The following is a 25,822-nucleotide window of genomic DNA, read 5'->3' on the forward strand; positions in this document are numbered from 1 at the left end:
GCTGGGAAAAATCAAGCCCTTCTCATTATGGAGAAACTTCCTTTATTTTCATGCCTTCCTTTACCTGTTTTCTCTTCTCTAAGATTTGGTTATTTCTACCATGTCAGAGCATACAGTCAGGAATACCAAGATATCTGTGATTACAAAAAGGGAAAGATTATATTGGTATTTATCTGTATCTGACTGTGGAGAATGAATGTATGTTCTAGATTACAACCTATTTGAGGCCTTTAATTTTTAAATGTATCACATGAAAAAGGTGTGTATATGATTAGAACTGTTGTAACAGCAGACTACTTTAATTCAAGAAGTTTTAACATTTGTGATCTCAGAGGCAAATTTGTGTATTTTTCTCATAAAGAAGGTCAATATCTGTATAAATCCAAACATATACAGGCACATATTTGGGTTTTCTTCTGCAAATCACAAGTGTTTGCAAGGAACCTGAAATTTTACAATAAAACATACTGCACCAGTGTCCAGAAGTGTTCACCATCAGTCCTTTCTTGAAGAACTTGCACAAAAGTTAACTTATATCCTATCCAGGGAACCGCTGTGTCCTCTGCCTCTGCAGCATATCAGCAGCTTCCATCAAACTAAAGATCCAGATTTTCAGAAGGGTCAGTGGTCAAAAGTTGTGTGGTAAGGAAATGTGCTGATGTATTTTTAAAAGATTTTAATACTTCTCTCAGTTCTTTATAATCCTTGAGATTGTGTGAAGCTTTCCCATTAAAAAAAAAAGATATTCCAGAGAGAAGTGTATTTAGAATACACCAAAATCTTCTCAATGCATGGGAAAAGCATCCCATCTAACCATAAAGTGTGGGTGGTAAGTTCACTACACCTTATGTTGTTTAACAAAATCTTCAAATCTCACTTCTAACCATGTGTGAAGAGATCCACTATCCTTAAACAATAAAAAGAATAGGAAAAAATTAAAATAGCTTATGTCTTGTAATAGAGACAGAAAACCATCTGTGACACAAGCCATCCATTTTTTAATCTTTTCAAGACCATTGCAAATAACATTAACCAGAAAACAAAAGGCAAGTCACAACATACAAAAATTTCTCATCTGATTTGAACTCCTCAGAAAACGGTTAGTATTGATTTTCAGAGAAAACCCACAGGAAATAACTGCTAGGCTTTTGGGATAGAGATCAATACAGGTATCACAAATCACTTCAATAATCAGAAGTGAGATATTTTTCTTGGAACATTGTTTATCCTCCGTAATGTAACACTTTCACACAATGCATTTATCACCCTAATACATTCAAAGACCAGAGAGATGGTTAAGAGCACTTAATTCTAGCAAAAGTTTTCTCATTTTAAATTCCATCAGCCCACTATGATTATATTGTTAGACTGTTCCAGTTAGTGACAGCTTAAAAAGCACAGCAGTATTCTGACTAGTAAACACATAAAAAGCAAATTACTTAGCTGCTAATGGAGCTGTTCCAAATGGGATACAGAAATAAATACATTCCATCTGCAACACGGTGGGAAAAAATTAAAGATATCCAGTGGTTATTGTTTGTATATTTAGAGTTTTCTTGCAACAAAAGAACTTACACATGTTATGCAACATAGCCTCACACAGGGCTGTGCTGGGGAAACCTGCTGAGCTCTACTCACACCTACTCACTCAAGTCTGAAAACATTACAGTCGTATTCCCCACAAATCTCCTGCTAGTCCTCAGGTGCCAAGCTCTCCTTTGGAGCCAGTCATGGCTTTCCATGTCAGGCAACCCAGCACTCGTGGATTAGCACACCTAATATGAAAGCTTCTGCTTAGTCAGTGAGCTAATGTCTACGTTTAAGAAGGCAGGACTAATGTTCCCACTCTGACATGAGGAACCAGATTCATGCAAGTCTCAATATGCAACCAAAACTATGCTTCCCTTGTAATTCTGTCCAGAACCGAACTGTTTAAAACCATAGTGAAAGCCAAATATGCTATATAACATGTATCTAAAAATAAGAACTTAAATCCTTCCTAAAAACAAAAGACTGCAGGAGGGGAAAAAAAAGTATTTGTGTCCACTGCTTTGAAACTTTTCCACTTAGGACCAACCGCAACGTCACCATCAATACCATATACTTTTCAGTAAAAATATAACCAAATCTCATTGAACAATTTCTTTCTTTAGCGAGCTGATGGGAATTTTTATTCTGTGACTAAATGCATCCAGAGAACCTGAAACGAGCTCCCCCGCATTGATTCTGCACCACTGTGCAGAGGATTAGCTCATCAGATTTAGACCTTCACTGGTCACCACATGAGAGGCGCAATATATGACAGACTTCTCTTCCAATGGACTGAAAATCTAAGATAAACACTTATCTTCAAGAAATAAAGAATTGTTGAGTTAGGCTTTAGAAAGCTTCCATTTGCATCACTTAGTATTTACTTAGAAGATCAATACCACAAACTACTGGGACCTAATAAAACAGAGTAGTTCAGACATAAACCTCTTAAGAAATCAAATTAAATTCTTCAAAACTACAGGCACAATACCTAAGCTTTAAGAAGAAAGTAGTGTATGTATTATTGCTGCTTCTTTCTATCTGCTTATATTCCAAAATCTCTGGCATCAGGATCAGGAATTCTCTGTGTTCTTCACCATTAAAGATATTAATCAAATGCCTTCTAAGAGTAAAACTTTCATGAGTTAGTCTTATTGGCAATTTTCAGTATTTTAATTAATATATCCCACTTTAAAAATTACAGGAAAAATTAATTCTAGAGCTTTAAGGCTATTGGAAAATGTTAGCTTGCAGGAGGTGCCATAGCAGTGTTTATCTAAAATTTATCCCCAGGCAAAATTGCATTCGTGTTCACTCAGACTCATTTCTGATTCTGAAATTTGGACATCCAATATACTTGTCAGACTTTTATACATATGTATATATATGTACGTGTGTGTGTGTGTGTGTGTGTGCTTCTTCTTATAAAAAAACAATGTCCACAAACACTCTGCTATTCACTTCTTTAAATCTGAAGTCCAGAGTCATTCTTAACAAACCTCTAAAAGCCTATTTTTCCACTCACACAACCAGTGCTACTGAAAGAAAGTTAAACACAAAACTTGTGCTTTTGCAAACTGAAAGAAAAGAAGAATTTGCTGTCCACAGCTGAGTGAGAACTTGGACTATAAACCCAGACCAGCAGATCAAAGTCTAATGAGATTATAGTATACAGTCTCAAAACAGTATCTTGAAGAGCCAAGTCCTACATCTTAATAAAAAAAATAAATAGTTAAGAGTAATGCAAGATATACTACAAAATTTATGCATTTCCCCACATTATTTTCAGGATAGCTTGAGTGAAATATTGTGCCCAGACATTGTGCTGCATGAAGATTTAATCACAAGACCTCGAAGGCAAAGTGCCACACAGAGAGTTTCAGGCACCACAGTGTTTTGGACAGATCAGGCAACACACGGCTTTTTTCAAATGACTACTCCCCACTGCTGAGCAATGCCCTGGGAGAAGAATATTGACTGTAAGTTTGTGACATGTAAAGAGGAAAGAATTGCAAAAAGACCATTTTACACAAAATTAATTATGTTTTTACTTGCTTGTAAAAAAGACAGTTATTCTAAAGTCTTGCCTTCACGGCAGAAAATATCTTGTGAAACCAGGAATGTAGCCAATCAGTTCAGCCATGGTCAACTTTTAAATTGGATTTCAATCAACCTTTCAAGTTTGGGGAATTCTGAAATGTGTACTTAACCTACTAACCAAGAAAGAAACATCTCTAATTGCCCAAATTTGGCCCAAATTCTGTTTGTAAGCATGAGTTACCCTAGCATGGGTAAAAAAAATTACAGCCTCAGGCAAGCAAGAGCAAAGTAAAGACTTTTCTTTTTTAAAATTAACTAGAAAAATTCTGTTGAGAAGGAGGAACACAGAAACCAAGGCTATTAAATTAATCAAAAAACATTAAAGAAACAGAAGAGTTTTAAATCCCCCTGTTAAAATACCAACCAAAAAACCTTCACACCAAGCACACAACTGGAACATCACCTGGTGGATTTATATGGGTTATTATAAATTGGCAAGGGAATGGGGTAGAGACAAACAATTCAAACAAAATGGGATTAGTACTGGTGCAATCTTTTGTTAGAATAGTGAGAGAGACCTGTCTCACTTCAGCAAAGCAGGAAGTTCTTAATTTGAATCCTTCTTTTATGTCAGTACTATGATAGGGAATAATTTTTTTTTTATTACATGTCTCAAACATAACTATCCCTTTAGTGTTTGGTATATTATTGCTACTTTTAATTATAAGTTTCTGAGTAGAAGTATTTGCCTTACAGCTGCCTGAACACCCAAGGTAAATCTATCATTAATTATTTCATTATTATTCTCACTACTTACTAGGAGCTTTATGTAAATCTTATCTACCTGTTCTTAAAAATAAGAACAAAGGGAAGCTGTGCTCGTCTCCCTTTCATTTTCCCTTGTATCTGGAAAAGAACACCGCTCACTTAGAAGATTCCCAGTGCCCAATACAATATAAGATTGATTCCCCTTAACTCTGAACTAATTATGATTTAATTCTCTATTTAATTGAGCCGAGCATCTTGCATGAACCATTGAAACCAATCCGTGTGAAAAAGCATATGTGATTTAGCTCTTAATTTTGAAGGTCAAAACGCTGAGGCAGACCTGAATAATGCTGACATTATTCAGGTGTGTTTGAAAACAATTTACAGACTGGCAGAAACAACTTGCTAAGATTTGCCCGCTTCACCACATAAGTAACTTTCTGTACAGGGCCTGAGCAGTATGGAAGTCTCTAATTTGAAAGATAGCAATGGTGCCGTGATTTACCCTGGCACCAAAAGGGACGACAGCACGTGGGTGGGATGGATAGATGGATGGATGGATGGATGGATGGATGGATGGATGGATGGCAGGAAGGAATATAGAACAACTTCTCCTCCCACAGACAGACACTGGAAGCAAAGCAAGCAAATTCGTTGGGAGCATTGTTTGTCCCTGCCACACAAAACCAGAGAAGAGCTGGTAGCTCTTTTTTCCAGAATTCAGAGAACTACTGAACCTTTATTCAGAGGGTATTAATAACCTGTTCTGTCTACCAGATGCAACACCATGTCTTGGTCCCAAAGGCACATCAGGTTGTTCAGTATATCATCCTTTAAAAAGTAAGATCTCTCTTAGGAATCATTCAGCAGCTGAAGAGAAGGAGACAACATACTTTCCCTTTACTTCTAAAAAAACCACAAACAGTGGAAGTTTTTTTGCATTTATGGAATTCTCTAGATGTTAAAATAATTCCAGGTCCTTCTGCCAGGCTGCTCAGATTTCAGCCCAGTGAAAACAAAGACTGGAAACTGACAGCCAAGTCACCCATTATCTTTCCTCACATGTTCACTAATTAATTGTGACAACAATTCCTGAAATCCCTGTAAAATGTGTTGGAGGCAAGAAAGGTGCAGGCCTGTATTTCTTACCTATCTTCCCTCTCCTCAGGCACAAAACATACCCACAACCACTCACTGAATTTTAGTAATAACAGTCCTCCTTTTGTTTTCCAAGTACAGATTCTTGCCCCAATTTATTGGAAGACTAAGAGACAAATCCATTTCTAAATAGTCAGTTGTGTAGACCAAGTGATGCAGCAGCTAATTTCCCTCCTTTTTTTAGAGCCTATGAGGATCCACAGAACCCAGATAACATTTGGATTTTGTTAACATAAAAAATAAATCCCAAACTTTATTATACTCTCCTAGCAGTTACAGTCCTAAAGACAAAGAATGTATGAAAGAAATACAAGAAGCTAATTCTAAGCCTCACAGAATTACTGCTCTAATTCTCTCTCACTCTCTCTCTTAGGCACCCCCTCTTACAAACACAGCAGTAGGAAAGAAGACTTCTAGGGATAAAAAGGCACTGCTGTTAAAACTATTATTAAAACACCACATGGGATGCTCAGCCGATTGTGGCATCTGAGTGGAATCTGTCTTTGTTTACATACAAGCTAAATTGCTACAAAAAGCATAACATCAGCAAAACCAAGATGGAGATGTCTTAGTTCTTTGTATCTAGGAAGATCTTTGTCTTAAAATTTAAGGAAAAAAAAACAAAACCAACAGGAAATACTTTCAATTCCAAGGTCAGTAACCTTCAGGTCTGGAAAAATAAAACACACAATTTATCTGTCTTAAGTGAGTTTTGTGGCACCAGTCGATGTTTAATTAAACAGCACTACAAATTATCAGACTAGATCTAAAGACATAGAAGTATAGAAATAGGAAAAACAAGCTTTGGCAATACCCAGGTTTCACAGTGGGGTAGGCTGCTGCCTCAATATGCATGTCATTTCTTAATAAATGAATAAAAACTCCACTATGTTACAGAAGCACATAAGAATTAAACAGAACAAATGCAGAGCCTCCCTGTTATTTCCTTAGCCTTAGGGGAAAAAAATACTGTCTGCAGGTTCCCTGACTTCTTCCTACTTTTACTCCCTTACCTTCCTTCTCTACTCTTCCCTTTCTTTCATTCTTTCCATGCAGACTAACACAAGAAAGATGCTGAAAAGAGACTCCAGCATCACAGAAGGGGTAAAACCTAAGCCTTGGAACGGAGGTATCATAGAAAGAAGACTAAGCCATTAATTTTTAAGAGGGGGAAGGGAAGGGGAAAACTTTTGACTTACAAAGAAGCAGAAGAATAAAAAATATTTCTGTATTTTATTGTACCAAAGACAGAGTCTCCAGTGATTGGTTTAATCTTCATTCTTCTGGAAGTATTTCACATTGTTAAAAGGGTAAATTCCACAACATTCTTTACCTTCAGCTGCTCCCTTCCACCAAAAAGACACAGCATTCAAATAGTCTATGAAATCAACCCATCAGTGCATAAAGACAGAACATGCCTGCAGGGCTGAGGTTTCAACAGTCATACCAAACACAAGGACAAAGCACCCTGGCAGAGTAGATGGCTGGTGTGACGCAACCTTGTGAGATTTAGTCTCATGCATATTTGTAGAGAAACATAATGTACTTGTCTGTCAGCCTGCCCACCACAGAGGCTGTCATCCTACAGGTGTGACAGACCTCATTTTGGAAGCCAATAGAGCCTTTTTGGCAGAATGTAAAGAATAAAATTGTATTTTCCTAATGCTTTGGTTTGAAATTCCCTAAATTCTAAGAAAATTAGAAGCAGAAAGCATGTTTTTCAAGAAAAAAAATCACCAGTCTTATTTACTCTTCAAGTATAGTCAAAAAGTCATATTTAGGATTAACTCCTTAAAGATCCATCTTTTTCCTTAAAAATCACTTATCTACTCAGCATAAAACAGCAGTAGTCAAAACACAATGCAAATGCAGATTCTACATTGACTTGGTCCCAGTTCTTTCCTGAAAAGGGCACAACTCAAGTTTCTATCACCTGCTAATTCTAGGTCCTGTGCCCCAGGAGACAAGCACAAGCTCACCTATTTAATTTCATTCATAAAAGGCTGCTACATGTTAAATTAGGATGTTAAAAAAAGACAACAGGAACTTTACTCATTTGAACTAATGCTGCTTAATATTGTCAACAAGGCAGGCATTAAAAAACATCCGAAGAACATTCTGAAAAGTACCGGGGCCTTGCAGTTAATGACAACATCAAAAATGGACGGCAGTACTGAAAGAGAAGAATTCTACTCAAAAGAGACTGATGACTGAATAATATGATCTCACTGAAGGCTAAATGACAATTTAAGGAAAGAAGCTTGCTAGGCTTAATTTAAGCAGATTCTATAAATACTCATTGCTATCATGAAATCATTAATAACAAATCCAATGCATCTGTTCTGTCTTTGTGCAGTTACCTAGACTACAATTCTTGACACCACTGTTCTGTAATAACCTCCATCTGCTCTGCTGTCTCTGTCATTTCTTTTGCTGTAACATATTGTGACAGAGGCTTCATTTACCTAAACTTATCTTGGCAACTTGTACTTCATTAAAGAGAATCCTGCAAGCATCAGTTAAAGCTTTCTTATCTGGCCATGCATAGCTAAGCTTCATAAATCATTCTTTCGCTTTCCATTTTGCAGCTTCTGGAAAGGTAACATTATTGAATTCAGATCACTGGAATAGAGCAGTACTAAAATGTTTATTGACCAGCTTTTAGGCACTGAGCTCTGCTTTGAATGCAGACAGTAATATTAGAAAAAGCTTTTGAATTTAAAAGGGATGTCACTAATATGTTTTATACATTGCTATAAATACTGTTTGATGGCAGGACACTCTAGCAAGCTGCTACTAATACACCAGAAACAAAGTATTATTAACATATATTCCCTCCTTCCTTGTCCTTTAACCATAATATTTGCAAATATACTATTATATATTCGTAGATCTAAGATCTCAATCACAGCTCAGTAGTGCAGAATGTATCTGACAAAGGCAGCAGCAATGTGCAAAGGGACCTTAAACCAACCCTTATATTCCCATCAGATCAGTCTGGCACTGCACCAGGACAGCACTCGGTGCAAGTCCCAGCAGCTGTGGCGGTGCCAGTGGTTCCTCGTTTCTAACACAAGAGAATTAGTGGGGTTTCTGCCTCCATCCAGACTCCTACATAGGAATCATGTGATAACCAGCAATATATATATACTGCACACAGAATTACTGCATGGTAAGAATCATTTGTTAGTAGAATAAAAATAATGATGAGCCCCTTTACAGTCAGACAGAGCCATTCACTTTTGCATCAGATTCAGAAGAGAGCCATGCTGTGCTGGCTGATGAGTCAAATCACAAACGCTGAGCTGTAATAGGGTAGGAGGGAAGGAATAAGGAAGACTATATTTGCCAGACAAAACTTAATCTACATATAATGGCATCATTTTAGATAAAATCCAGAAAATTATTTTGAATGAACATTTCCTATATGAAACCACTATCACACCTGATCATTTTGCTAACAGTAAAATACAGTGGTTTAACGGTTAAGACTGAACAGTTTTAATAATGAGTAACAGTCTAGGAACCTCAAAGATCAGTAGGATGCTGGTCACTTGGATTCAAACCATCCCTTGATCCACAACAACAACCTGAACTGACACTTCACACCTTCTGTGCCGCCACTACTGAGCTCAAGGGAATTTGGGAATAAGATTCTCCTGTTACTGTGGTCTACTTTATCTAAAGTAGGTATGTAGCCCAGAGAGACAAGAAAGTACATGAAGGTCAATAAAAGACACCCATTAAACAACCTAAATTTAATTATCTTTCATAGTTTATAAAAATGCAGTTGTTTAAGAAAGACAAATTATCAGTTCCTTGGAAGTTAGACAACCTCAAGTGACAAGGAAAGGATCTGTGGGGGCAATGAATTACATTTCAGTGGGGTAATGTTATAAACCCTTAGCTATCCAAAGACAGCACTGAGAAGCTTCCAGTAGCAGCTGCCTTTTGCCCTTAAAACGCCTCAATAATTGAACTAACTTTTGAATAGATTAAGTCTGAAATGAATAGTTCTGGTTTGCCACATTTAAAAATAATTAGCTTTAAATTAATCTGAAGCAACATTGCCATATCTTTTCAATCACTCTGCCCACATCACCTGCTGAGTAAAAGAAACCTTGATTATTCACACAGGGCCACAAATCACCCATAAAGAAAAAACAGGTGCCAGGGCAATGTTAAATAAGGTGTAATCAGTCCTCAGGAACTGTACTCCAAAAACATGCAGCTGTCTTGGACACCATTTCTCCCCCTTTAAAATAGGCCCAGTACCTCACGAAATCTTAAACTATCAAGTTCAGTCTACTTTAATTCCCGTCCCAGAGCCTACTGTTTTGATAATGGCTCCTTTTGGTGGAGTCATGATGAGAGGTAAGAAGGGAGTGCTGCAAGGACAAGGTCACTAGCTTGAAAAAACCCCTGGCTTCCTTGCAGATGGTCACAAATGCCCTGTGGATGACCGATACAGTCACATCCTGGTGGCTGCTATTCTCTCACTGGATTTTGCACTTAAAATGCAAATTATTTCTCTAGCCTGAAAAATGCTAGTTGTATTGCAGCAGTTTGTACACAAAGTTGGTAGCATGTTTTCCTAATCTTAGAATTTGTCTAACAAAAACCATCAACTTACTTATAGCTGAGAAATCTGTTACTAGTCCAGAGAGCAATTTTGTTATTAAGTGATGCTTCATTTTAATAATCTATACCACAAATAATTTCATTTTAACTAGAGGTTTTTGGGGTTTCTTTTTGCTTTTAAAAGGTTTACTCTGCATCAGATACATTTAAGTCAGATCTTCAAGGAAGGTAAAACGAAACTCTTCTTTTTTATGACCAAGAAAATAATTTTCTGTTGGGAATTTAAAACAATTGTTTGTGGCAGCTTAACTATGATTCTCACAGTGGTAAGGGCAAAAAAACCCCAAAAACAATAACAATTTTTGTCTAATGCAATCTTGCATGTCATTACAGTGATAGTAGCTCTTTATCTGCTGTTTCATTAGCAGACCCTAAGTTTTTCACTACTGATCTGAAGCAGCATATAGCTTTCTTTAGTCTACAGCATCAAACCCATAAAAATAACTGGGTCTTATCTATAGCTGGTGTCAACAGTCAGACATACCTATAAACCTTTGCCCGTGAATAAAAGCATCCTAAGAGTCTCTGAGGAGCTGAAGAGCTGCTAAATTCACAGGCCTTCTTCATTTTCACAGTCTGAGAGCAATGGCCCATCAAAACACATCTTCTCTTACATCTTATGTGCACAACTAAGGTATAAAACTTTTGAAAATGGGGAAAGAAGTGAGAAGTTAAAGAGCAAAGTTAAACACACTTCGAAGGCTTCCTCTAACAGCTCAGTACACAATGAATTCAAATCTGTAGATGAACCTCAAGGGAACTAGTTAATTTGTAGCTCCTGAAAACCAAATAAGTCAGTGTATGAATCCTTGGATACAATGATAACTTGTGAGCTTCTGTAATGTTTGTAAAAGACTTTTTGATCCTCAGGTGAAAAAAGCAAATAAGGGAAAAAATTGTTATCTCTAATTATAGAAGAGTTCATACTGTATTATTTTAAAAAATGTAACCTAGAGCCTGATGGTTTTCTATAATTATACTAGCCTAAGGATGCCTTGTACAAAACTCTTTCCCTAATAAAAACATTTAGATATGCTGAAATTAATACAGATCTCAGTTGCTAAGCAATTCAGAGAGCCACATAACCATTTTTTTGCTGTTAAGCACAGAGTTAGGATTATAACTCTAGAGAGAGGGATAGTTATCTTGTAATCTTCATATGTATATAAGCAAACTTATAGTTTTCCCTGTTATTAAGAGCTGTCATTTATTTTTGAGTGCTCATACTTTTAGCAAATTGTGCAAACTACAGTTTTACATGCAAAAATCTCTTTTGAAGTGATTTTTTGTTACATTTATTTTAAAATCTCCAGCTAGAAAAACGAAAATTATATGGAAAACCAGTGTCTTCCCCCCATTCCACATTTTATTGACCTTTCGTTAAAAAAATTTTAATACTTTTGTGATTTTAAAATAGGAATTACAAAACTGACAAGGGCCTGAATTCTCCCAGGGGTACACTTCTATGCATCCCTGAAAAATTCTGCTAAATTACATCAAGTGGTAAGACTTTGAGTTAAAAAACATAGTTTGCACGTCTACACACATTTGCTGGATCTTTACTGCAGAAGTCTCTGAAGAGTCCAGATGAAGCAAGACTTACCCTTTTCAGCAAAATGTGGGAAGCAGCGAAAATTTTTTCTCCCCTGTTTTCAATGCCCAGTTGGCTGAATTCAGGCAGCATAAAGTGAAAGTTAACTGATGGAAAGTCTACGAAGGAAGAATGAGACCAGCATTTGAGTGTGGAGACAAATGCTGAGCAAGGATGCCAACACCTGGGACATGGAAGGGTAGAGCACTACCCAAAACCAAAACAACCACAAACCACTGTACCGGTTCATAGCATTTTTCTACTGCATTTGTTTTCTTTGCACCTCTGAGTGATAAATAATTTAAACTCCATTTCAGCAACATACAGGCCTGGCAGTCCTTACTTGGTGCATGTTGCTCAAGCATACAAGTTTTCTTAGGTATTTCTTCATGAGCAAACAAATGGAAAGAGCTTCCTCAAAAGCAGTTAAGCACAGAAAGGAATATCTGATGAAATCACTGACAGCACGGTAAGGATTGTGTTGTAGCAGATATGCCAATACACCTCTCTGATTCCACTGAAGTAAGACCCTGCTTTAAAAGCCCTGAAAAATTCCTTAGTCAACAGTCATCTGCACGGGTTTTGGATGCACTTTGTTTATAATGAAACATACACACATTTATAAATCAATGGCAGTAGTGCTCTGATTTTGAATATATCTGGAAAAATTTCTCTCAAGTATGTTTATAAAGCATCAACTGATCTTGAACAGGGTTTAAAATTTTGACCAGCAAGGTAAAAAATACCATTCTAGTCATGAATCAGACTGTCTTCATATTTCCAAATCTACAAATAAGTTTGTGAGAAGCTAGCAAAATCATTAAAAAGTATGACCAAAAGACACCCCTGCAAAAAATATTTTGCTAACTATATAAAAATTACTAAAAGCATCAAGCTCCTTTATGCCAAGAGTGCAAAATACAGTGAAAGTTGGAAAGACAGTACCACACACAAGTGATTGCCTTTAATGGGAATTCTTCTATTATTATTAAACCTCTACATATCTGAGAATGCTGATTTCATTTTGCATGATAAAAAGCCTCAGCGTCTTTATCTAATCTTTTTATTTAGGCATTATTAAGTTTTCATAAAGAAACAGATTATCTGTAAATGTGGCTTTTCGTTCACTTAAGCAGTTAGTTATAATCATATTGTTGTTACCTCAAAGAATTTAATCAATTTCTGTGATCTGGTTATCATGCAGAGTGTGATTACTCTGAACAAAAGGGAACAATAAAAAAAGAGAAGTCTGCTACTTCCCTGTCGTGTCTGCTCCCTGAAAATAGGTAGGAGGAGGTGCTACCTGCTGAAATTCTGATCAAGAAGATCCAAATTATGATTTATAATTGCAGTAAATATCTAATGACCTCAGTGGGAACAGGCCTGGCTAAAAGAAATACAACTGAGTGGTTAGTGATAGGCAGTAATATCTTAGAATAAGAACGGTTTTACAGGTTTAATTTGGCAAGCATCCACTGACTCTGATGGAGTATGATCCATCCCACATCAGACATAGGTCTTGCTGGTTGGTAAAATTACAGCACAAAGTTTGCGTTGAATTCTGCTTTCTTTGTTGCTCTTTGATAACAGCAAGTGACTAAACTTGCTCTGCTTTGGAAAAAACTTTCCCTGCTTTGGGAAAAAAGCTTTCCCCAAAAGCGTTCCACAGCAGTAATAAAACTCTAAGCAACCAGGATGAATGGATTCCCTGCAAAACCACATAATGCACACACAGTTTGAGGAACAAATATCTCATAGGCTTCCTTCCCCTGTGGAGAATTCAGTGCCTTTTCCGCAGTAGTGGCCATTCCCAAGGAGTCAAGAAGCAGCCCTCCTGGTTAATCTTGTCTGTTACTAATTAATCACTTCATAGTCCTTACTACACTAGAGTTTTACTCCTTGTGTATTGAATTTTAACATGGTTGGAGAAGGAGTTAAATTATTGTTTGTATTAACTTCTGAATCAGCCCTCACTTCTGGTCATAGAAAGAATATATGGATAAATGTTGGTGCTGTGTATTAAGACAAACACTATTTGTTTGCAGACAGGTTCCAGAAAGGATGTTTTTCCACTGCCATTAATTTTTGTTGCATTATTCTAGTGCCCCCTACCCCTTAATGCCTTCTTAATCTGCCTCAAATGTATGCACCTTTCACACCTGTATGGAATGAACCAGCTTCTGTTATTACAGTTTCTACTGACATCTCCAACACAGAATGCTTCATATCTTAAAATTCTTCAGTACAGCAAAGCAAATCACAAGAAAACCTTCTTTTGCTTTTTGAGTTTTCTTTTTAAAGTATATCACTAAAGCAGTCCAATGCTGTAGGGCAAATGGCAACTGCATGAAATTAATACATTCATTGAAGTTGTTCATTCTTGAGAGGTCTCTTCTTTCTGTGGAAAAGGGTTAAAAGCATTTAATGGTCTGGGTTAATAATAGTCAAGTTACTGAGTCAATTGAGTGATGAATTGGGAAAAATCATTAACGCTGGGTAGAGTGCTTGACCTGCTCTTTCAAAGGCAAAAGCTAAAAATGCCTTCCCTTTAAAACACCAAGCAACCCTGAGTGATCTATGCTTATGCAAATGTTTGATTGACATCTGTCTGGTGGGTCAGTATCATGAGTAAGACATTGGTTATTCTTAAACCTGTAAAAAATTATGGAAAAGACACAGTGCATTGATAATCAAGGCCAGAATTTTCAGGAAACATCTTTAATTTATTTTCAGGGGAATTTAATAGCCTGCCTTCCTCCAGGTTTGGGTTTTTTTAGATCCCATACCTCCAAGTGTAACTTTTTCATCCATATTTATGCTTTAACACACATCTTTAGCAGCAACAACTACATTACCAAAACTGAAATCACAAAAAGAGTATCAAGGGAATACTTAACTTGCAAACAATTGCAGACAACAATATTTTCTAACTGAAACAGAGGCCCTGCTGTGAGCATGGGGAAAGGGATGAGCAGAGATGAGAAAATGTAAGTGGGACCTATGGCATGCTAGGCAGGAGATGTACTCTGGTACACAGAGAGGTTCATCTGGGAGCCATCTCTGGGAAAAGCAGCAGTTGTAGAAAAATGCTGCTGCTAGAAATTCAGCATCACTTGTGTTCTGAAAATGAAAGCAAAGCTATCTCTCACATTCACTTACTAAGTACATACAGGTTTTACCCTTGAGTATTGCCATTAAAAAACCCAATGAAATAAGTATAAATGTATCACTCCAAAAATACAGTTTCTGCTTCTTATATCTTTAGCTACAAAGTTCATACCAATAAAACAAAACAAACCAAACAAAAAAAAAGGCATCGCATTTTGATGTTCAAAGCTTCTTCCTGTGGTGAAAAGCTGAGTTTCTAATGAGAGCTTGTGTATTCACAAAGACTGTCACTCCATGCTGAAATATGAAGTACACTAAATGATGTCACTCTCACTTTAATCTAGGAAAACACCTGAGCACAAGCACAGTGCTAAAGCAAACACCATGAATAGTGCCAAAGTCAAGAGATTGTTCATACATTTAGACATATTTCAGTTTCTTCACAAGTTTGGACTCTTGAGCTAGTATTAAGTACAACTATGTGAAGCTGGACTTTCAGTTCTTAGCCTAGATCTGAAACATCCTCACTTAGAGGCTTTGGCCTACTCATTTCTGTGGGCACCTTCATTTCCACTTGTAAGGTAAAAAAATATTTGGCTGCACCACCAGAAATGTGTATTACCTGAATTTTTTTACATGCTTTGAAGATGAAAGACACATACATCTAGTTAACATCATATGTTATTATTAAAGCTATATCTGACCCAGAAAGCTTAATATTCTCAATTTATAAACTACAATATATTTAGTCATGACAATCATTTAACTTGCTCTTCTGTCTAGGTTTTATATCTTCCATCAGTGGATTACTGGGCAGCAATAAATACAAACCCATTGCTGCTTCCTTCATAACCTCCACTGATGATATAATCTGAGTTTCAACAAAAATAATAAAAAAATATCACATGTTTCCAAAAAACAAATGTTAAAGCATGAGTTCTGGAATATCATCATTCAAAAATATCATGCCCCATTAGGGAACATGTGTGTAATCTATTTCCTCTGAGTCCAGAGAAAGCTAATTTTTAAATTTACTTTTTCTTAAAATACACTGTTTTTCCCTCCATAGATGACAGCTTTTGGTTTTTAAATTTTTTCACATGTGCTGAGCTTTGTGCTATCCAACTGATGAGAACACCTAGTACAGAGCACCAACAAACATCAACAGTGAGACAGCTATTGGCAGAGAGTGTTTTGACATGTAAATAACTATTTCAGTCTATCTTTCCCTCAGTCTGTAATTGCAGGGTAGACTGGGGGACAGGTGCATATTTCGAGCTCTGTTAAGCACTAAAGTTTTAAAGTGTCTCTCTGGGCATGGATTTGGATTGATGGGTGATATATCATCAGTTACTTAGAAACCTTGAGAACTTCTGTAAACAACACAGCCATCATCCCACAAACCTTCTCCCTTGTACTTTTTTCTATCAGAAGTTAACATGGAGAGTTGTTTCTAATTAAACTGCAGTACAGGGGAAAAAAGGAAATAGATGCAGCAATGAGCTGGATTATTGGATAAACTGAAAGCTTGCAGGAAGAAACAGAATAGCAGCAAAAATGAAGGTAAAGGACCAAGACATACACTGTTGCTAAAGGAAATAATTGTCAAACTACAGACAGTCTTTATTTTGCACAAGGTCATCTGTAATTCTAACACTGGCTCAGCAAAATATTTTCTCTCATTCTCTTTCATTAAAATCACCTGATTTGGCCAAAAGATATGGGATCCTTTTAGCTTGGACTTGCCAATTTTTGTAGAGAATTCAGGAATAGCTTAGAGCAAAATTTTAGTATTTTGCAAACTGAAGGGACTTCCTGGCCTGACAGTGTAATGTGTTATTTACATGTTGATCTTGAAATCTAGGACATGAGCTTGCTCGTAGACTACTCCAGGAAAAAAATTATGTTAATACAGAATTTTCATCCTGAATTACTCTAGCAGATTCCACATAAACAAATGAGAAAATTTTTCATATAAACTAATTCTTGGAATAATCCATAACATCATGAAGGAGGTAAAAGATCACAGCATGCTTAACAGAGTATATAGGTACAATACTTAAATTTTGCTCAAGAAACTCAGTAACCTCAGAAGAACAAATAAGCAAGATATTTCCGGAAAGTTTAACAGGATTTCTCCAGTGCTATTGATACCACTCCTCAGCTTCCTGTTCATCACAGTAATACAAAAATCACCTGGTTTACAGCCATTATTAAGTGCAGTGTATGTGTGCAAGGAACAACTATAACGGGGCACATGGAGGTAGCTGGTAGAAATACTGATCAGTTTTCAGGCCACAGTGTGCGATGGCTCATGCTCCCACCCAACGACTGCAGGCAGCTTCACAAACGTGCTTGGAAAAAGGAGTGAGAAGAATCTGCTATGAATTCTCTCTTCTATTACCCAGTCAAGCTAAGTACTGAGGCAAACTTTCAGCTCCAGCAGTCTCCCTTAAACAACTGAAGGCTAAGCTGCACAACAGCTTTGCTGACTCAGACAATGAGGCCTTGGGCAGACATTGAGTACCACTAATTTCTCCATTTACCAACTGGAGTGGGTTTTGCCCCTGCTGGCAGAAATACTTAAGTGATAGCGCTTTAGTTATTTTGGGCCTTACAAAAAACACCCAGCTGGTCCAGTCTGAAAGAGGCTAAGGAAAGCCACAGTACAGAGAAGGGATAAGTGGGGAGCATTTTCCAGCTACCATGGTTACTTGGGCCACAAATAGCTACAGAGATTAAACCTGCAGATTGCTGCTTGTGTCCTCTTGTCCACATGAAATTCTATCTACGTTTCAACAATTAATTACAGATATGCCGTGAGGTAAACCTCAAAGCCCCACATTCAATTCACCCAGCTGTGAGATAAAGTGACACACACAGCAAAACAAAAGATTGCTGACTCCACAGAAAGATCCCGCACTTCTGTAAATGGTGACAACCCAAGAGTGGGACCTGGCAGTTTCTCAAGTGGTATTCAAGTGATCAGCATCACTTCCACACCTTCTTACTCCCTCAGCAGGAGTAAACAGCAGCCCAAATTACCTAAAAAGCATGATCACTAGAAAAGAAAAATACCAGCTATGCTCTCAAATACTCAAAGAACTATGGGATTGCACAGCATGTTCACAGAAGGTCAGTGGAACCATATGGTCTGGCTCTTCTGGGAAATGCTTCATCTCCACTGTCCTCTGAGACACCAGGAGTAATTATGTGAGTTCTCCAAATATTCACCATGGTTCAGGGAGTCAGTCTTTTATAGAAACAAGGAACAAATTAGGTGTCTGCTTGAATTTTTACATGAAGCTCAACTATATGAGTTATCCTACAGTGGTAAGGTGTTCAGATTAGAACTCAAAATCTTGCTCTCTTTTGAATGCCAGTGGAGCACATGACTGAATTTCACTGATGAAAATTACTGGGAAAAAAGCAGAGCAACTACTGAGTTACGATTTATTCGCAGTCCAGTTCATGACTGCTAGAAGTGTTAAGGGAAGATACTTGTATTTGGAAATGAAAGATTTTTAATCTGGATTAAGAGTTTGAAGATTTGGACCTTGTGATTGAAAAATGAGAGGGGTATGACCCAAACCTGTGGAGATATACAAAATAACAATAAAGAAAAAAAATACATATTGGTATTATTATTATAAAATACATATTAGGGCTATTTACCACAATTTATAACAAAATTTATAACAAAAACAAAAGGACAGTGATGCTGAACAGAAACAATTTGAAAAAAATAGGGGGAAAAATATTTCTGCATGGCACATAACTAACCAGTGGTATTCTTCCTGAAGGTATTATTACCAAAACCAAGAGATTAGCAAGATGCAAAAAGGATTCAGACGATTATATGCATAATGAGAACAGCCTCAGCTATCTTAGATGAGATTAAAAAAGCCAACATGTGAGATACAAACCTTGATGATTCAGTGAATAAGGCAACTTCTTGCTGGTGGACAGTGGGGGGGAAAAAAAAAAAAATCTTTCTCGACTGGCAAACTATTCCAGAACTACTGTTCCTCCAACTTAACCACCTGTTATGGCACTTCCTTAACTTACCCTTGAAGCTGCTGGTGCTGAGGACTCAGACAGAATGCAAGAACAGACAGACTTCCTTTTTCCATTTCTACATTTCAAGTGAAAATAAAGAAGTATTTATTATACCATCCAATGGTGATAGTGAGCTTGCAGAATTTGAAAAGGAGAATAGATCTTCTTATCTCAAAATTTCCTTTAACTATCATTAACTGCAAGGTTTAAGGCACTGTTAGAGGAAAGCTTTGGCTCGTACAGAAAATTGTGTACATCTTTCTCGAAGGCCTATTTGGCATTTTACACTATCTCTTAGCCTCTGGGCCAAACTCCCTGACAATAGCCAGCCCTGCTGTAAAACACACAGATAATCTCCTTGTGTTCGGTGGCCATTCCTGTCAATCAAGTAGCAGGATGGCCCCAAATTCTGCTTGCCTGCAGCTTACCCCTCACTGAAATCTGACACCAGTCCTCACTAAGGGGACAGACTTGGTAGCGCCTTTCAAATGAGCCACTTTCCAGAAGGCCATACTTTACCAGGCTTCCTGGTAGTCAGCCCTCCTCCCCTCCTTGCAATACACTACTGCCACTTCTACAACATCATCTTCACACCCTTCACAGTCCTTATTGAATACAAATATCCAATCTAAACCTCCCCTGGCGCAACTTGAGGCCATTTTCTCTTGTCCTGTGACACAACAGCTTCCATTCAGGAAGTTGTAGACAGTGATAAGGCCTCCCCTGAGCCACCTTTTCTCCAAGCAAAACATCCTCAGCTCAGCCACTCCTCCTGAGAATTGCACTCCAGCCCTTTCACCAGCTTCATTGCTCATTTAATGTGACGAAGATTAAGCAGGTCTGAAACAATCACAGTGAGACCTTCTGGACATTCAGAGAGCTTTACAAAAACTACCGTACCTACTGGGTTAGATGGAGGTCTGAGAAATGTTTCTGGCTTACATGACTAGCTCCCAAATACATCTTCCAGGTGAAAATAAACTGACATTTAGCTATCAATAACAGAGTAGGGATTGCACTTGTAGAGGTCATGGCAGACCCCAAGTGAAAAGAAACCGTCCTTTGTCTCTTGCCCTTGCAGAAAAGTCAATGTTTAAATGTAACTGAATTTGAATGCTGATATAAAGACACAGCATATCCACTTGGATCCTGTCTGAACACAGCATATTTATATTTTCACCATATGCCAAAAACATCTAATTTGAAGGAAGAGAGAAAAAAATAGCTATTTCTTTTATAACAATCTGGCATACATACAAAATTTGAATTGCTTTATTTTTATAGATCATGTTGTAAATTAATATAAATAATTTAACATGCAGATAATTCACTGTGCTGAAAATGACTGGCATTTTTCAAGAGTATAAAGAGAACTGCTTGACTAAGGATATGAGCAAATGCTATAAAGTCAAAAAAGACTTAACGACTCCCTGTAAAATATTTCAGACTCCACAGATTGTTTCACATTAGAAATTGTACAGTATGTCAGAGGCTAACAAACAGTGTGCAGCACATATTTTGTTATTTGCACTTCAAGCAAAAGAAGATTGCTTTATTTTTTTTAAGAACCTAAGTGACTGAATGAGTACATGACCATACTGCCACCCATGCCATATTGGATTTCACTTGCACTTGGCTCAAACTATTGCACCATCAAGTATCAGAGAGGGATTTTTTCCCTGTAGAAAATTACAAATAGAAGAACAAAGAAAATGTCTTCACTGACTGCTCAAGGTCATTCCTAGAGATTGCTCTTGCTAAATAGGGAGACATAGTTAGGTGGAAAAGCAGTAATCATAAGTGTCAGCTAGATACAACCAATCGTTCAAAGGTGCAAACCACTAACTCAAAGAATTTAAAGTCCCAAATAAGCTCTCATTTTACTTCTCTCTTAATTAAAAATCTAATACTTCTTGTATCCTCTTTTATGTCACATATAATGTACCTCAAAAATTCAAATGAAACACAAAAATCCCAATACCTTCCCGTTAGATTAACAGTTGATCAGGCAAGAATTATTTTTCTGTTTGGTCAGACTTGGACAAGCACACATGCTATGGATTTGTCTATATTTCACCGTAAGCATTAAAGATGTTTTCCTCTATCAGCAGTTAGGAGGTTCCATTGACCCGAGACTGTAAAATATACATAACATACACAGGTACAGGATACAGTCAGATGGGCTACACTGATGGGCTTCTGTAGCAGATGTCTCTTTAATTTCTCTGAAATAACATAGCTGCTGTTAGAGCTAAAATTTGTAATTAAAATGTAGCACACTTCTCGGAAATCTTATCTACCAACCTCTCCAGTCCAAACAGCCTGGGATGCGGGATGCTCCAAGTCCCCAGCTGAATCCACATTCCATGTTTACAACAAGCTGCTATATTTATAATTGATGATAATGCTAATTACAGACCTACAGACACACATACTATCGTCATCTCCCTTTGAGGTGTTAAGTGTGAATATATAGCCACAAGTTGCTGCATGAGTGTATCCTTAACATATTCCTTTTAATGAAGAGGGCATAAAATTCTCATTAACAATAATTGGAGTTAGAAGCAGGAATTCCAGGAAGGATGTGTTGTCTCATTAGATATTAACTACAAATACTGTAAAATATTCTGTTTATGCATTGTTAGAATTCTGAAGCCCTTTTTATTTTTTTTTTTCTTCAAATTAAGACCTCTATGAATAAGTCATTTAGAGCTAAATGAAAGCTCATGCAATTCTGGAAAACTGCACTTGTAAGTTCCCTGAAGGATACAGACTTTCTACGGAACTGTACAGTTATAAGAAAACAGCTCTACAGCACCTGCTTGCACAGGTTAATAAATAAATCCCCACAACAGTTAATGGAGCTAATAATTTTAGCTCTGTCATGTCATCTTAAAATTCCCACCATGTTTGGCCTCATGAAATGTGTGCAGCTCTGCTTCACAATATGCAAGAGCTTGAGTGTGTCAATACTTCTTGATTACACATTGAGCGTGTCAATACTTCTTGATTACACATTGCCTCTCCATGCAAGAGAACATGGACAAGCAGGTGTAGTTTATGTCAGGATTCATGACAGAGAAATCAAAAACCCTCAAATTTTCTCTCAGGCAGCAATCCCTTCCAGGAGTCACCCATAAGTGATTTACAGCTCCATCAGAAAACTGCTTCTGCTCAGAGACCAATCCTTCTAAGTCTCACAAAACACATTTCATTATACTGGATATGTCAGGATAAAATCTTCATTAGTGGATTATGCCTGTCTCCTAAAGTTAATAAAATAATTTCCAAGGACTCCAAGGAAATAAGGCTATGCTCATTCCAAGCATGTTTACAAGCTTCAGTCCTCAAGGTACCCCAGATATAAAATGTGAGAGGAGGAAGGAGAATCCATACAGACTTGACTATTGAGAGTAAGATTGACAACACAATTCTTTAACTCTTCTGCTGTAAAAATAATTGTTGGATGCTCACAATTAGAAAAGGTGATCCTACCAGCTGCCACTTCCATCTATAGGATGCCACACGGTCATTTGTTTAAAAAAAGAAACAGAAACTGCCTTCTTCAATTGTTTGTTGAGAATTGGTTGGTTGACAGAAAAGAAAATCCCAGGGGAGGCTTCAGTAATTGATTTCCCTCGGCAAATCTACTCAAGGATACAAAGTTAGTTCAAAATAAACAACAGTATAATTAAGAGTTAATGCAAAGCACTTGTATCAATTCTCATTCACTGCTAAAACTATGGTCCTTTTCACACAACCGTTGTTACTTGAGATAATGAATACCTTGTACAAATTCCAAGGAAACTTTCTTCTGAAGAATGGAAAACAATCTAAAGAAAGCATAACTGGCAGAGTCTCTCAATGAAACTAACAGTCACTTGCAAAATTTAGTCACAAAGAACTTTAAAACCCTCAAAAATCAAACCAAAGCATGCTAGAAAGCATGTCTTATTGCCCTTTCATTGCTTGATTGGTCAAAACTGACAGTGCAATTTATCATCTTCACTTCATCTCTTAGGGCTAAACCTTTCCAAAATGCTGCAGGACTGAAAAGGACACTGATCCCATCCTCCCCCTCCTTCCTTTAACTCACTGATAGTTCAGTAAAACTGACTACGTTTTTTCCAAAGCTGCAACTCTACACCACAGCATTACATCAAATCTTTTGAAAATGTGGCAGAACCAAACATCTATAAAAACCCTAAGTTCTTGCAGTAAAATCCTGAAGGAAATTAGATAAAAAGAAACTATATTTATGTGTATGGTTTAAAAAAAAAAAATCAACCAGACAACAAAACAAAACTATGGAAGTCAAGGATAGACACACAAATACACACAAAAGAACAGCAGAAGTAACTGCTCTTTGTACGAACAATAAATCTCTCACAAGACCTGACATTACAGGTTGGTACTTCAATTTTATTCCAACTGAACCATCTTGCTTTATTTAACATAGTATATGTTTGTAGGACACAACCCTATCACATCTCCAGTAGAAGTTCACGTCAACCCCATCGACCACCTACTGATTTAGCAATGCTTGTGCACTGACCAGCAATGCCTCTACATTCTTTCAGACTCTCGTGACTCCAGTTTACATGGCAAGTTTATAGGTAGCTCACTTTGCAAGGCAGATCCTTGAGGAATCCGTACGTTCCTTAAGAAGAGGATTGAATATTGTGTCTTGGCTCTCTTTGCAAAGCTGGCTGTTGTGTTTATTTTGACATGTATCTTTTTGGAGAGGACCAACAGCTCACATACACCGCCATCAGGTCATCAAATGAGGAGTGGGGTTGTGTGTCTTTCTAGAGCTGCCTGTAAAATGAATGCTGTGAAACAGAGCCTAATATATTTCTCAGCTCAAAGGCAACAATAGTTCATATCAGATGCAATGAAGTGGAGCTGGACAGCACCTGTAGTGTGTTTGCTTTCGCTGCTTACAAGGGACTTCCTCCTGTCCAGAACTGACCTACACTCAAAATAGCATCTCCTCGCATGGCCCATGGAGTGCTTAGGACTATATCTGATTTTGCCATGGGGAGGAAAAAGAAAATGACACACAGTAGCTTTCATCCACCATGCAAACAACAAGCAGAGAATGGTCTCTCCTATACATCTCCATCACAGTTCTAACAAAACCAGCTTCTCCTCCATATAAGCACTGTAGAGATAACAACTTTGTAATCTCGTCCACAGTTTTATGGCTGACTGCACTTGCATGAAGACAAAAGATCATTTATTTTAGGAGGTCCTAATACTGATTTACCACTCAAATTGGCAGTGCTCTACTCTAATATAAAAGTTATATGGTGCCTTTGAAAGAACATTCACATTGTCATCAATAATATTTATAGATACAGGGGTGTAAACAGAATACACAGAAAACAAATCTAGCATATATATCGTAATGTTGCACCCTAGCATCTCCCACAGACAACTGCCTCAGCTTATGAGAGCTCTTTGTAACACTCCATAATCCAAATATTTTAACAACACTTTGTCTGGTAATTCATTCACAGAAGCAAACTATATTCATGAACAAAAATGAACCTGCATATCTATAAATAAATTAATTATATCACTTGAAATTGCAGGAAATTATGTAAAAGGTTATGTCATTAATCTCTATTATTTACATACTGAAAGTCCAAAGGGTGGCATTTTTTACAGTCTAGGTACTTAAATTTGCACTCTTAATAATAGTATTGTTTTTTTGCTACAGCACAATGCACAAACTAAAAGATATTTTACAATGATACACTGATAGTCTCCAAGAACAATGAGCAACTCTGTATTTTTTCCTGAATAAAATAGCCATAATAAAATGTGCAGTGATGCATACATACAGTGTCACATTGATGTTCTCAGCACCATTTAGTCAACAAACAGAAGTAGCTTAATACTGAATCTCAAATTGTGGTAGAAAAACCATATTAGTTTCTTTCTTTTAGCATAGTCTTATGATGCTCTGTACACAGCACATAATGCCACAGACCTAGAATCTGCTTGTAGATTCTAGAAAATAACCCAATCATGGCAGCACTCTGCTGCATACCTGCTTATCAAAAGTTAGACATACACACAAGTAAAAAATATAAGTTTTACTCTTTGTTATCTAGAGCAAACAGTAGCTTAACCAAGGCTTTCTTACTCTGTGCTATCAGCCTGAGGAAACTGAGAAAAACCTCACATAGTTACTAGAATAAATAAGTGATAATATTAAACTTTTTACCACCTCAAACACTCACTTCTATTTATTCACGTTTACCATAACTACTTCTAAATTCTCCTGCATTTCTAATGCAGTTATTATCATAATAACTCTCAGGAGTTAGTCCTAAGTATTCTCTCCATGAAGCAACATCAGATATTAGTTTTTCAGGTCTGTGTATTTTGGTCTCCTGAGGAGATTCTGCACTTCGTTGTTTGTAGTACTTAATAATATCCATTTGCTGGTTGACACTCCTGTGTGTTTCTGATCAAAAGCACAGATTTCCACCCCATGACTGCATATGGGTAGTTTTGCACTCACTTTGCTGATTTAATCTTCAGATCCACAATCTTGATTTTATCAAAGATACCTGAAGAACAGCATATTCCAGATCTGAACTAAGTTTTAGCATTCCCAAGTCTCAGTGGCACCAGAAAGCCACAGTATTCCAAGCTGCAAGTGAGGTTAACAAGTGGGTGCGTGGGGCTGGTGACACAGGGGGACACAACAACACATGACACAAAACAATCCCAAAACAAACAAACAGTAAAAATTATGACATTCTGGTTTAGCCCTGATTCTTTTTCCCCATAGCACCATATATTTATGCATTAGAGAGACTGACTCCGCCAGCAGTCAAATGGGTTTGCTTTCTCCACCCTCTTCCCCCCCAAAAAGGGATTGTTCTTATTCAAAACAAACAGGTTCAAGTT

This window comes from Corvus moneduloides, chromosome 5 (genome assembly GCF_009650955.1).
Source record: "Corvus moneduloides isolate bCorMon1 chromosome 5, bCorMon1.pri, whole genome shotgun sequence".
Classification (NCBI taxonomy): domain Eukaryota; kingdom Metazoa; phylum Chordata; class Aves; order Passeriformes; family Corvidae; genus Corvus; species Corvus moneduloides.